Source organism: Crinia signifera, chromosome 3 (assembly GCF_055691185.1).
Source record: "Crinia signifera chromosome 3, ASM5569118v1, whole genome shotgun sequence".
NCBI classification, from domain to species: Eukaryota; Metazoa; Chordata; class Amphibia; order Anura; family Myobatrachidae; genus Crinia; species Crinia signifera.
The window spans coordinates 241,196,020-241,209,473 of NC_139219.1; the positions used below are offsets into that span (position 1 = coordinate 241,196,020).

The 13,454-nt window shown below is 39.8% G+C and overlaps 1 protein-coding gene across 2 annotated transcripts in view; it reads right to left on the reverse strand.

Annotated features, from left to right (window-relative positions):
* Positions 1-13,209, reverse strand: part of NLGN1 (neuroligin 1) — a 966,435-nt gene extending 953,226 nt beyond the window's left edge. For both annotated transcript variants that reach the window (XM_083177733.1, XM_083177732.1), the window contains exon 1: positions 12,668-13,209. The gene's annotated coding sequence lies outside the window, so the exon portion shown is untranslated. The remainder of the gene's footprint in view (positions 1-12,667) is intronic.
* Positions 13,210-13,454: the final 245 nt, after the last annotated feature.

Genomic DNA, 13,454 nt, shown 5'->3' on the forward strand with positions numbered 1-13,454 from the left:
ACGGACACAGATTTGACAATTCACACCCGTTTCTGACAATACAGACTCGCCTCCACAGGGAGGTAGGTCTGTAGCAGCCAAGTCCCGGCTGGGATTGAATACCTTAACTGCTGCTATTATCACTGTTGGCAGACATTGAATATCCCCTATATACGGTCACATTGGAATTTGAATTGGAAAAAAGCTTTGACCGCTACATTGCACCAATTCATATATTGATTCAGAAACTCAGTCACACACAGATATACAAGTGTTACATAGCAAATTAATCAACACATGATTTCAATTGTATTAATATTGTTTGAACAGAATAATTACTGATATCAACAAAAGTGGTGTAATGTTTATTCATTGTAGTTTTGAGTAATCTTTTTAATAAAAAAAAATACACATTCACAAAACCAAGTTGGACAATATTCGTGCTGCTTCCTTTACATATCAGTAATAGGCTCTCTCCTCCTGTTACTGATACAAGTACACACTGCAGAGTCAAGTGGTAGTATAGTACACTTGATACATGTTTTAAAAAACTGATCATTAAAGATCAAATTAGTTGAGTAGCGGTGTTTGAGAAGTCAGCTTACATGTATCAGCTGTCCTGTCATATCTGGATCATCCATGCTGTGACATCAAGAGACGATGACCAAACAATATTGAATCTTTAACTCTACTTCCTCCAAAACCAAATAAGGGGCATCATTAGGGATAAATGTAGAGATGTGCAGGCTCTGATTTTCTCTGATTTTAAAGCAGGATCTTATTGGCTATCAACTGTCAACAACTGTCATGTGATTTCGAATAGCAAGTAAGATCCTGCTTTAAAATCATAGTAAATCAGAGTGAATCAGAACCTGCACATCTCTAGATAATTGATTTGTAATAATGGGATTTATGTACTATTTATAGATTCTCTATAAAACTAAAGTGTTAATATTTTTAAAAAAGAATAATCATTATCCTGCATTCCATTCTAAAAAAATATGAGCAGCACCGCTAAATGGGCCCAATGCAGGCCTGATGACTGGGCTGCGAATCTTCAACACCCAGTGATCAGGTAAATGCTGCCCCACCAGAGTAAAAACCCGCCCCTGTGCACGAATGTGTTTGCAGCCGTACGGACAGGGGGAAATCCATTTGGAAACACTCACCTATGCATTTCCCTCCTATGTGCAGTGTTAAAGGTGAGACAATCCCAAACACAGCACCTGAATTAGTATTAAAGGGGCAGGTGTCACAGGTTTCCGATAAATGAGCTTATCTAGGGTGCATGAGAAAGCTATGATCACAGTAACAGCCATCTCAAAGCAAACGCTTCAAAAGCTAGTCTGCTATGCCATAATTGCCTCTGTGTTTGTGCACATGTGAGAGGGAAAGGTGCTGTTTCACTAGCTGCCAACAGATGGCAGTGTTTTGGAGACACACAAGTGGACTATACTAGGACTCAATGTGCTTAACAGATAGCATGAATGTAATACAGTACATAAACTATGTATGTATATATATATATATAGAGAGAGAGAGAGAGAGAGAGAGAGAGAGAGAGAGAGAGAGAGAGAGAGAGATAGTTTTTATGCTGGTATTGCATCAAACATCCCACCATTCTGTATAGAGAATTGAATATTGGACTCTAACAGTGGTTAAAAGGGGGGGAATCACTTTGAGGACTGCTGCAACAATGAGCCACGCCCCTGGTGTTACACTGTGGGGGCATGCCCAGTGCTCTTGGAGCTTCTGGCATGTCCTAAGACCCTCTAAGGGCATGCAAATAGACACTGCATGCACAGCACCTATTCACAAGTTGCTGATTAACCAAGAGCTCTAAGTAATTGGATATTGTCATAGAAGTATACATGATCATATGAGGTCAAGCAAGTGAGCAATAATTAAAGGCTTTTCCCCTCTCAGAGGATTTACAATTATGTGATTAGCTTGCCATCCTATTCCATTTCAGTTTTGCTGTCATGAGTTATAAAGAAATGTGTAAATGCCACGCTCCATTCATTAACAAGCCCTGTCCACTATTGGCTATTGTTCTCTGTGCGCCCTGCAATATACGTAGGTATGGTGCTGTACAGAGTGCTATGGAGAAAAATTATCTTTCAAACAAAATTTTGAAATGTAACCATGAGACTGCTGATTAGCAGGCAAGATTAGCATGCAAAAGACTTGCACTTGACCAAGATGAAAGTACTTAAACATGTAATACTGTAGATCAGAAAATGTGCTCTTTGGCACTAAGCGAAAAGGAATATTGGGCCTTATTCTTGTCATTTCTGTGCAAGTGCATACGCCGGATGTGCGCAACCATGGTGAACAGGGAGTTTGCCAGGCGCACACACCCAAGTGTGCGGGTGGGGGCATGGAGGGGAGTGGGGTGGTGGGCCGGGCCATTTGTATATGGCACATGCTCCTCCCATGGTCTTTGCGGAGCTCTGTCCACCTCAGCCCTCCGACCTCAGACAAGCAGCGGCGATGCACGCTGGGGGAGATTTCCAGGCCTGTCAGCCCTGAGCCCAACACTCTGAGGCGCCGGCATATATATATATATATATATATATATATATATATATATATATATATATATATATATATATATATATATACAAAATTTTTGTGCCTAGGGGTGGCCTGACCCCTAAAGCCGCCCCTGATACACCCTGCAGACCTCCCAAATATTTTTCACATATCATTTTAATCCTTTGAGTGCCAACATTGCTGTGTAAAATATCCGCTAAAAATGCCAGCGCCACTCACAGCGACTGTTCTTTTTTGTGTGAAATATGTAACTAAACTTCACTTAATTGACTTGGTTGTATTTGTATTTATTTATACTAAAAGAACAGTCGCTGTGAGCAACACTGGCATTTATAGAGGGTATTTTTTTAGGATCTCTCACTGCAATGTTGGCACTCAAAGGGATAATTGACCTACAAAGGTGAGGGTGGGGGAAACAAAATCCCATAACTATAGGGATATGTTGTATCAGAAACTTCTGCAGATTTCACTTAATGAGAAATAGGATGATTAATATACAGTATAACTTTATTACATTAAATGAGCCAAAATATGTATATGCTACTAGTTCATTTCCTAAAATTTCAGAAAAAAATGAAGAAGTAATCGCAATCTAAAACTAAGATGTCCTGAACTGACCACACTGGCACGGTGCATATTGTCCTGCAGATGCATGTTCTGTCTCAGAAGAAGCCCATATCACAGAATATATCCCAGAAGACCAAGCGTGACTCAAATGGCTGCTGTACATACAATATCATTTTTTTTTAAATGTGTTCCACCTTGAAGTGGCTTACAGTATTTGTAGTGAAGAATTTCTGAAAGTCTTATTGTCCCTATTCATTATTCTAGCAGTATAAATAAATACATTGGGGGGAAGGGGGAAATATGTTTAAATTAACATATTTTAATTAAAATGCTTCTAATTGATATTGGTCCGATTGGTTATGATGAATTACGTCTGCAGCTGGAAGTATGTTTTGAAACATTAATTTATTTGTCTATATGAAGAAAAAATTAACTCCATGAGTGTTGTGTTTAATGTAAGTAATCGAAGACTGAGCCTTTATGTATGGCCAGAATAATGGGCAATTCTTAGCTGTGTCCAAATAAAACAGTTCTGTATTGTACAATTTTCTAGAACTGAGGTGGTATAAATCTAAAAAGGTAATGTGTTAGCAAATACAATAAATGTTAGTCACCCGTGGGTGAAGTGAGCCATATTATGTTTGTATAAGGTCAGACTGAGCCAGATTACCAGGATACCTGAACAAGAAGTTAATATAGCCCTTGGCAAATCATTGGGAACAAAACATATCTGGACGAATTACAAAGCTCTGTCCATTCACAACACAGGTTGAGCAGCTGGATGAGATGAGAGCACTCTGTACACACAAGACTTCAGCAGTTACCTGGATTGCTTTTGGATACTACTGTAGGTTTAAATAAGAAGCCAAACTGAAAAAAATACAATCAGATTTGAGTTCTCTCATTTTATTTTGATTGCTGCCCATGACATTCACACCCAGTTTCATTCCTTGACCATGTTTTCCCTATATTTATGGCAAATTATTGCTTTCACTCAGCTACTGTACCATGTAAATAAAGAACTGCTACAGTATCTTCCCAGAAAGGTATAGCTCAATTATGCAGAAAACCTTATGTAGAGGTGCCAAAAAATTGCATGTACAGTAGGAGCCTGTCTCATCTGTCTTCCTTTGGCCATGGCTCAGGATGGCTAGCCATGGCTATCCTATTGTTCTCAGTTGCAATACAATACATAGAACAATAGAGTAGGGGATTAGCATAGTAATCCAATTACTGACTTAATCCTATTATAGAGATAGAGGGCAGTGGCTCCCACTGTATGCACATACTTGCCCTACTTCCTCAAGTGCACGGTGGTATGTATCTTGTGATATGACTGCATCTGTTTGTGCATCTGGTTTGCTATGAATCACCTACAGTATACTGGATGCAAATAATAATTCTCAAAACAGGTTTATATTCTCTTAGTATAATTCTGTAAAAGATGCATTAGTACAAACATGTCCTCACTCAAGCACATCTATGGGAAAATGCACTTTTAAAAACCCAGTTAAGTCTGTACTGTATATACAGAACTTAAGTGTGCCCACATTTGGAGCATGCACAGTGTGAATTCACTCAAAAGACATGCCACTCAATTCTGTTTAGGGTCTTGGATCAGGTTTTCAACCTCCGGCAGTATTCCCCTAGATTTGCACCCTCTAGTGGTATTCCCCTAGATATGTAGCCTCTGGCAGTATTCCTATTGATCTGCAACCTCTGCCGATATTCCCCTTGATTTGCAACCTCTGGCAGTATTTCCCTAGATTTGCAACCTCTGGCAGTATTCCCCTAGATTTGTAACCTCTGGCAGTATTCCCCTAGATTTGCAACCTCTGGCGGTATTCCCCTAGATCTGCATCCTCTGGAGGTATTCTCCTAGATCTTTAACCTCTGGTGGTATTCCCCTAGATTTGCAACCTCTGACAGTATTCCCTTAGATTTGTAACCTCTGACGGTATTCCCCTAGATTTGTAACCTCTGACGGTATTCCTCTAGATCTGCAGCCTCTGGCAGTATTTCCATTGATCTGCAACCTCTGGCAGTATTCCCCTAGATTTGCAACCTCTGGCAGTATTCCCCTAGATTTGCAACCTCTGCTAGTATTCCCCTAGATCTGCATCCTCTACGGAATTCCCCTAGATCTTCAACCTCTGGTGGTATTTGCCTAGATTTGCAACCTCTGATGGTATTCCCCTAGATTTGTAACCTTTGACGGTATTCTCCTAGATTTGCAATTCATGGCAGTATTCCCCTAGATCTGCATAATCTGGCAGAATTCCGCTAGATCCTCAACCTCTGGTGGTATTCCCCTAGAATTGTAACCTCTGGAGGTATTTCCCTAGATCTGCAACTTCTGGTGGTATTCCCCTAGATCCGCATCCTCTGGTGGTATTCGCCTAGATCTTCAACCTCTGGTGGTATTCTCCTAGATTTGCAACCTCTGGTGGTATTCCCCTAGATTTGCAACCACTGGTGGTATTCCACTAGATTTGTAACCTATGACGGTATTCCCCTAGATTTGTAACCTATGACGATATTCCCCTAGATCTGCAACTTCTGGCGGTATTCCCCTAGATCTTCAACCTCTGGTGGCATTCCCCTAGATTTGCAACCTCTGATGGTATTCCCCTAGATTTGCAACTTCTGGTGGTATTCCCCTAGATCTGCATCCTCTGGCGGTATTCCCCTCGATCTGTATTCACAGTATGAAAACTAGGTAAATACAGAATTTAAAGATGGATACGTTTGTAGCATATGACATCCAATATTAAGCGTTCATAACATTTTGTTTCATTGATTTACCACTTGCCTTAGTTTGTCCATAACATAATACAGAATGTTACTCACTATGGTCACAATATTTGTTATTAGATATAATATGGTATGATTATGGCAGTACAATTCTGGGCTGCAGTGTCTATGCCATTTCCACTAATTAGTCTATGCCATTTCCACTAATTAGGTATGTGCTGGCACTGAGGGGATTATGTATTCCGAAACTGCACACATGCAGGATCCATTCTGCACATGTAGTGACACAGGGGGAACTGGAGTGACATAAATCGGGCTGGGGTGACACAGGTAGTATGGGAAAGAAGTAACACAGTGGGAAGGAAACTGGAGAGATAAGACAGTAAAAAGGAGTTGACACGGGGCAGGAGGGAGCAAGAGGCTTGAGGCTGGAGTGACAATAGGAAAAATGTGGCTGAAAAGGCCAGGGACAGGAGGAGATACAGTGGACACGAGGCTGGAAGTAATACCATGGATGGTGCCTGGAGAGACAGAAGGAGCTGGGGCACCGACAGGTCGGCCAGGCACCAGTAAAATGGAGGGAGCATGGCCACCGGATGGTGGAGTGGACTCTGGGAGATGGGCATGTCCACACCCCCAGTGAAAAGGAAGCAGTGTATGAATGAGAGTGTCAGTGCATGTTTGTACGAATGAGAGCGTCAGTGCATATATGTAGTGCATGAATGGTAGCAGTAATGCAATTGTGTGTGAATGGTAGTGGCAGTATATGTATGAATGAGTGCATCAATGCATGCATGTACAGTATGAATGAGAGCGTCAATGTATATATGTATGTATGTATGTATGTATGACTCAGAGCACCAATGCATGTATGTATGAATGGAAGCACAGTATATGGATTATATTACATAATTATTAATATTAATAATATTAATATTATAATATATTTATGAGATGAGCAGTGTATACGTATGATTTGGAGTGGCAGTTGCATGTATGTACGAATGAGAGCAGTGGTGCATGCATGTATGAATGGGAGCAGCAGTGCATGTACAGTATGAATAAGAGCATCATTGTATGTATGTATGAATCAGAGCACCAATGCATGTATGTATGAATGGGAGCACAGTGCATGGATGTATTTATGAGATCAGCAGTGTATATGTATGATTTGTAGTGGCAGTTGAATGTATGTATGAATGAGAGCAGTGGTGCATGTATGTATTAATGGGAGCAGCAGTGCATGTATGAATGAATGAGAGCGTCAATGTATGTATGTATGTCTGTATGTATGTATGTATGAATCAGAGCGCCAATGCATGCATGTATGAATGAGAGAGAGCGTGGGGCATGTATGTATGAAGGAGAGCATCATTGCATGTATGTACGAATGAGAGCAGTGGTGTATGTATGTATGAATGGGAGCAGCAGTGCATGTATGTCTGAATGAGAGCGGCAGTACATGTATGTATTGTACTCAAATCGGAGAATATGTGTCCTTTGTGGGATGGCCACGCCCCTCACTTTGATGACCACAACTACCAATGGTTGACCACACCCCTTTCATGGGCCCCTGCAGCGACAGTTCCTTAGTGGGCCCTTAATGCCCAAGTCTGACACTGCACAGTTCCACATATATACCGGTTTAGACAACTTACATATGTGAAAAAGGGATGAAGTCATTATTAATGTCTCGGTGACACAAACCCAACAGTGTTTTTGAGATGATTTGATGATTAATAGATCATTTTACTGTGAGCAAAATATGTACCTTTGAGTCACTGGTGTGACTGCTGAGCTTTCTGCTTTAATCCCTTTGTCTACACAAATCCGTGAATGCAAAAGGGTATTAGAACTATATTGATTCACATTGTAAATAGCAGATTGAATCACATAAGCTGCATATTACTGTACCAGCACTTCTGTTCCCACTCTAGATACTATCGTAAATTAATCTAATGTCCAAAAAAGTAGAAATATGTCTGAAGAAATTTTAATTAGCAGAGCCATATTTTCAAAATGGTACATGTTTCAAGACCTGTAAAATATTATTGATTAAGATTTTGATGAAGTCTCGAACTCCTCTTCGTATTTGGCAATGGCTCCTCGATCTCCAGGCCCAACACATATAATAGCACAACTCTGTAGCAGATCGATACAGTCCAAGACCTTGACACAAGTCATTCTGGAATTTAACTGTTTCAATATATCTTATTGGCAGAGAGGTATAAATAACAAATGCTGCATGGGTGCTGTCACTTCACCATTAGCATTTTATCCCTCCACTAAATGAGGCAAAAAGAGCTTTAAACACAGCACAATAAATTAATTAAAATTAATTGAAACATAAATGAAATGACATCACACTGGCAGAGCACTAAACAGCTCAGTGGAAAGTCACTGCCTGAATACAATGTGTGTGCTGACACTGACTTCAGTTCAATAGCTTTGTGTCATTTTGCTTTCCTTTGCCTCCCCCCTAACAGAAACATTTCCTCTAGTCCTAATTATGCTTCTTCTTTTTATAACGGCTGCATCAGTCTATTTCACTTGTGTCTGAACTCCTGACGCTTTCCTCCACTCTGCAATCCTCTAAATGCAGAAAATCTCACACCAGCTTAGCAGATCCCTATCCTTCTGTTTGCCACTGAATCTTCATCTATTTCTCCCACAGGTACAACAAAGCAAAAGAAAGGACATAACCATTATAGAATAGGCTCTTAAAATTCTTGCTTGGCCTACGAATATTGGGATTTAATTCATGTTCTGATTATGCATGGTCTAAAAGCTGACATGAAAACTAATCCATATTTTAGAACTACACAATAAAACCAGACACATTATCAAATCGCAGTTGCTAAAATGACTACTGTATTTCAAGGCAGCATCAACTAAAAAAAATAGAGATGTTCTAATGATGTCTTACCCCCAATGTATCAATCTTCTAATCATCTATGGATAAAAGAGAATTTGTGCCTGCGCTGGCTGCTTCCAAATAATTGTATCAGACGTTTCTCAAAAAAATATATAAACAATTTATTAAAACATACACATGAATAAAATCACACTATATATATCGTTTAAACTGAGAGTCCTTTTGTTGAAGGTATTGTCTCACTGAGAGCAAAATAGCAGGTGCTAGCTGAGAATAATAATGAAGTGCTGTAAATTTTATATTACCATCCTGGTCGGTCTGGAAGATCTTTGAATACCAGAGTTGGGATCACAGTCCTGAATCAGGCCCTATGGCGGGCGGGGGTATATCACTCCCCTCAGAAGGTGATGTCCTTAGGAGACTGGGATTAGGGATCATGCAGGTATCCCAAAAGCTGGAACTCCAGTTTTTCCAAGAAGGACTTGTAAAGAAGGTAGGTGGCTGTGTCCCTTTAAACAGCAACAGATTTTTTCAAGCGACCAAATTTTTGGATGAGTCCCATCTGTTGCTGTTTAAAGGGACACAGCCACCTACCTTCTTTACAAGTCCTTCTTGGAAAAACTGGAGTCCCAGTCTCCTAAGGACATCACCTTCTGAGGGGAGTGATATACCCCCGCCCGCCATAGGGCCTGATTCAGGACTGTGATCCCAACTCTGGTATTCAAAGATCTTCCAGACCGACCAGGATGGTAATATAAAATTTACAGCACTTCATTATTATTCTCAGCTAGCACCTGCTATTTTGCTCTCAGTGAGACAATACCTTCAACAAAAGGACTCTCAGTTTAAACGATATATATAGTGTGATTTTATTCATGTGTATGTTTTAATAAATTGTTTATATATTTTTTTGAGAAACGTCTGATACAATTATTTGGAAGCAGCCAGCGCAGGCACAAATTCTCTTTTATCCTTACTTGTACCTTAGGGCCTGACCGCCCTGTGCCAGCCGCTGTTGATTTGCGCACCACACATTTTTTTCCATTTTCTAATCATCTATGTCTAGCGTCCGTGAGTCTCTGAAACACTGCCATCTGCTGGCAGAGAGTGAAACTACATCTCTTTCTCACACATACAAACACAAAAGGTTGCAGACAAGCTTTAGAAGCTTTTGCTTTGAGTGGGCTTACTAGTACAGTATATACTGTATATATATATATATATATATATATATATATATATATATATATATATATATATCATAGCCTACTGGTTTATCAGTAGTATAGGGGTAAATTATGTATCATAACATTAAAGCTACTCAAAAGGAAAATATTGTCGAACCTACCAACTTTGCTATAAGCAAGACTGAGGTTAACAGATGAGAACAAATCTGACCTTCCTGCAAAAGGACATGGCAACAGTTGGATACTGTATTATAGAGGAAAGGTCAAACCACAGCACTACATGAGCTTATGGTATAGACTAAATGATCCATTAAAGCATCACCATATACTATTATGTACAGTGTGATTGGGAAATGAATCTATTTCTTGAATGTTAGTGTAATTGCTCTACTGTACTTTAACCACATTTTTGAGGCAAAAATACTTTGATAAATGATTCTGCAAGCTGCAGAATCAGCTTTCCAAACAGCTGCATCCTGTTGGAAGTAAGCAAGTGAATGTGAAAAGATGATCTGTACTAAGACAGGGAATTCGCCAGGCTAGGCATTTGCTGTTAACAATGGTGTAACCCATTTTTCAAGTAATATGTGTTCCAATGTCTTGTTCAAATGACATCAACATTTTCATGAAACATTGTTTTATATATGTAGGTTGGAGTAACAGTATCCCTCAGTTTGATGAAGGATGGGGTGGGGTGGTGGTGGTAGCGGGGATATGTACACTGTTGAAGTGCTATATTGTCAATTTTTAAAAGAGACCTTTAGGGTTTTATGCAAGTGTACCCTTGTGATAACAGAATCACTGTGGAGATCTAAAAGTCAAAGGGGGGGGGGGGGGGTAGAGAGAGAGAGAGAGAGAGAGAGAGAGAGAGAGAGAGAGAGAGAGAGAGAGAAGCATATCTTCTTATGTTAACCTTCGCAACTTCAACATACTCAGTTTACATATTGGATGGGACATCTGTGTTACCAGTGTCTATTTACACTGGGTTTCTGTGCATTACAATTTCCCATACTGTACAGTGTAGGGGGTATTTGAACTTTTAAAATGGACTAGTGACAATATTACTAGTGCTATTGTTAATACTGTACCCACCATCAACATTATTATTATTATTATTATTATTATGAAGAAGAAGAAGAAGAAGAAGGAGGAGAAGAAGAAGAGGAATATATCTAAGCTACACTGAGTTAATCATGTAAATACCAAGCAGGTGTTACTGTATATAGAGCATCATAGTCTTTTATTGTAAATGCTATAAACTCCTATATTTTACTCTCATGTACTGCATTAAGTGTCTGTATATTATCAATTGGTCTGCTAACATCCTGAATATATTTAAGAGATCCCTACTCTTCCCAACAATATAAATAAGGAATTTGTGTGACTACATGTTCTGTATAGTAATGGTAAAATAATGCAGCAACGTCTATGTAAGATCTTCCTCCATATAAATGGTACTGTGTCTTACGAAAGGCGTTTGAATGGTTTAATGGTCACACATAAAGGCCACCTCTACTTGGCAGATGGCAGCAAGAAGAGTATCTCAATAATTATAATTTAATTTACTTCCACTGGTTACAGATATAAAATCATCATTCAACTAGACAACATGCCACAGCTAATGAGTAACAGGTTGGAGAAGCAAATGGCTACAATAATGTATACGGATTTCATATTTTGCCTAGTGAGATCACTTCAGACTACACTTGGTTGAATATATCACTGCTGCTTCACCTCTAATGAAGTGTTCTCTGTTACCATTCTGGAAATGGAACAGTTAAAACCTGCACTGCAAATGTAAAATGCACACTGCATGGCTGAGCTGAACAGTAAAAGCTCAATATAGCCATTCATTCAACTAGTTCATCCCCAGAGTCATGATTTAAAGCAAAACTTGTCCATCTCCAAAACGTCATTCTGTCTTGCTCCAATTTACTCACCTACTGTACTGTGTGCTAATATGACATTTTTCATCCTAGCACAATGAAAAAAGGATAAACCCGTGATTGCTGTTAAGCATTATATAGACTGTGCAAGTGATTTATTACAGTGACTTCACAAGAATAGGGGTTCAGTGTTCTCAGTAAGTACATAGAGAATTTACCTCTGAGAAACCTCCTCTATCTGCATAAATTAGCCTCATTGACTTCTACACAGATATCAGATGTTCATGACATTTTTATCAAACAGCAGCAGCATAAATGCAATGAGCCCCATTGTGTCCTATGTTTGTCTGTCCAGGTCCACACCGCCTTGCTTAGTATATACTGCACAGTGCATGGAAAAGTGCTTTACCCTGGATCTCTCAGTATACCATACTGACAGACCCTTATGGAAGACATTTACTAAAGTCACATTCCTGACACTGTACTGTAGAACCTAAAAAGTCTACATTACTATCAATGCAAATGGGAAATCAATCATACAGTATAATATAATATACAGTACTGTATATAAAGTTGAGAAGGCACTTTAGATGTATACTGTATATTTCTATAGATGTATGCTCAAACACAGGACCTTAAATCTAGACTTTAGGACATATTAATTATTTTAACATGCATGTGGTATTTGCTAATGGACATTGTGGTACAGTATATTGATTCATTAAAAGGAAGTCTCTTGACAATTGTTAAAATGAATGAAACAATGAAATAGGCTGGGAATACAGAGAACATGCAAAAGTTATTTATAGCATTGTCAATTAGGCTGTATAGGAATTCAGCACAGCACCTTGCTTCTGCCTTACCTTGTACATGTCCAGGATCAGCGATCATAAATACTGGAGTTAGCCTAATAAAAGCTGGAGGAATGCTGAACTGAAGGATTTCGCAGTACCTTCATTTAATGAATAAAGGCTTTGTTGTTAATGAAGCCTCTGTAGCCAGCAGCTTCAACAAGACTCAGATTTCTACAACCACAGCCAAAAAAATAAAGGGATACATCCAAAATGCAATCTAAAAAAAATACTCAGAACACAAGTTGGCAGCCCAATGCCCAAATCCACACATTTCCAAGACTGCTTAATAAGAGAGAGATCCCGGAGAGGGGGCAGTGGGAGTATGGGGGGGAGCACGGAATAGATGCCTGGAAGGAGCTATCAGAGAGAACAGGTCTCCTCCACCAGCCCTGCTCTGTGTGTACAGTACATCCAGGAGAGGCAGCTGACGCCTCCCGTGCCCTTATATGGGGTTTGCAGCAGTGTACTTGGCTCTGTGCTGGACACGGAGCCGGTGCAGTAGTCGCCTTGGTCCGGGAGCTGCATGCAGGGGCAGCGGCAGCAGCAGTGCCAGGGACCTGGGGTGCAGGGCGTCACGGGTGACGTGTAGCTACACTAGTTGGTACTGAGGGCAGAGAGGTGCATGTGCTTATCAGAAGGGGGGGGGGTATATTACATGTAGAAGATTATGCTTTTTATATGTGAAATATATTTAAAGACGAAAACCCTTTTTTTTATTGTGTTGCATGAGCAAAGTCTGCACTAGAGAGCATACCTAACCCTGCTTGTTCTGTGACATACCATTTCCCAGGGTGTC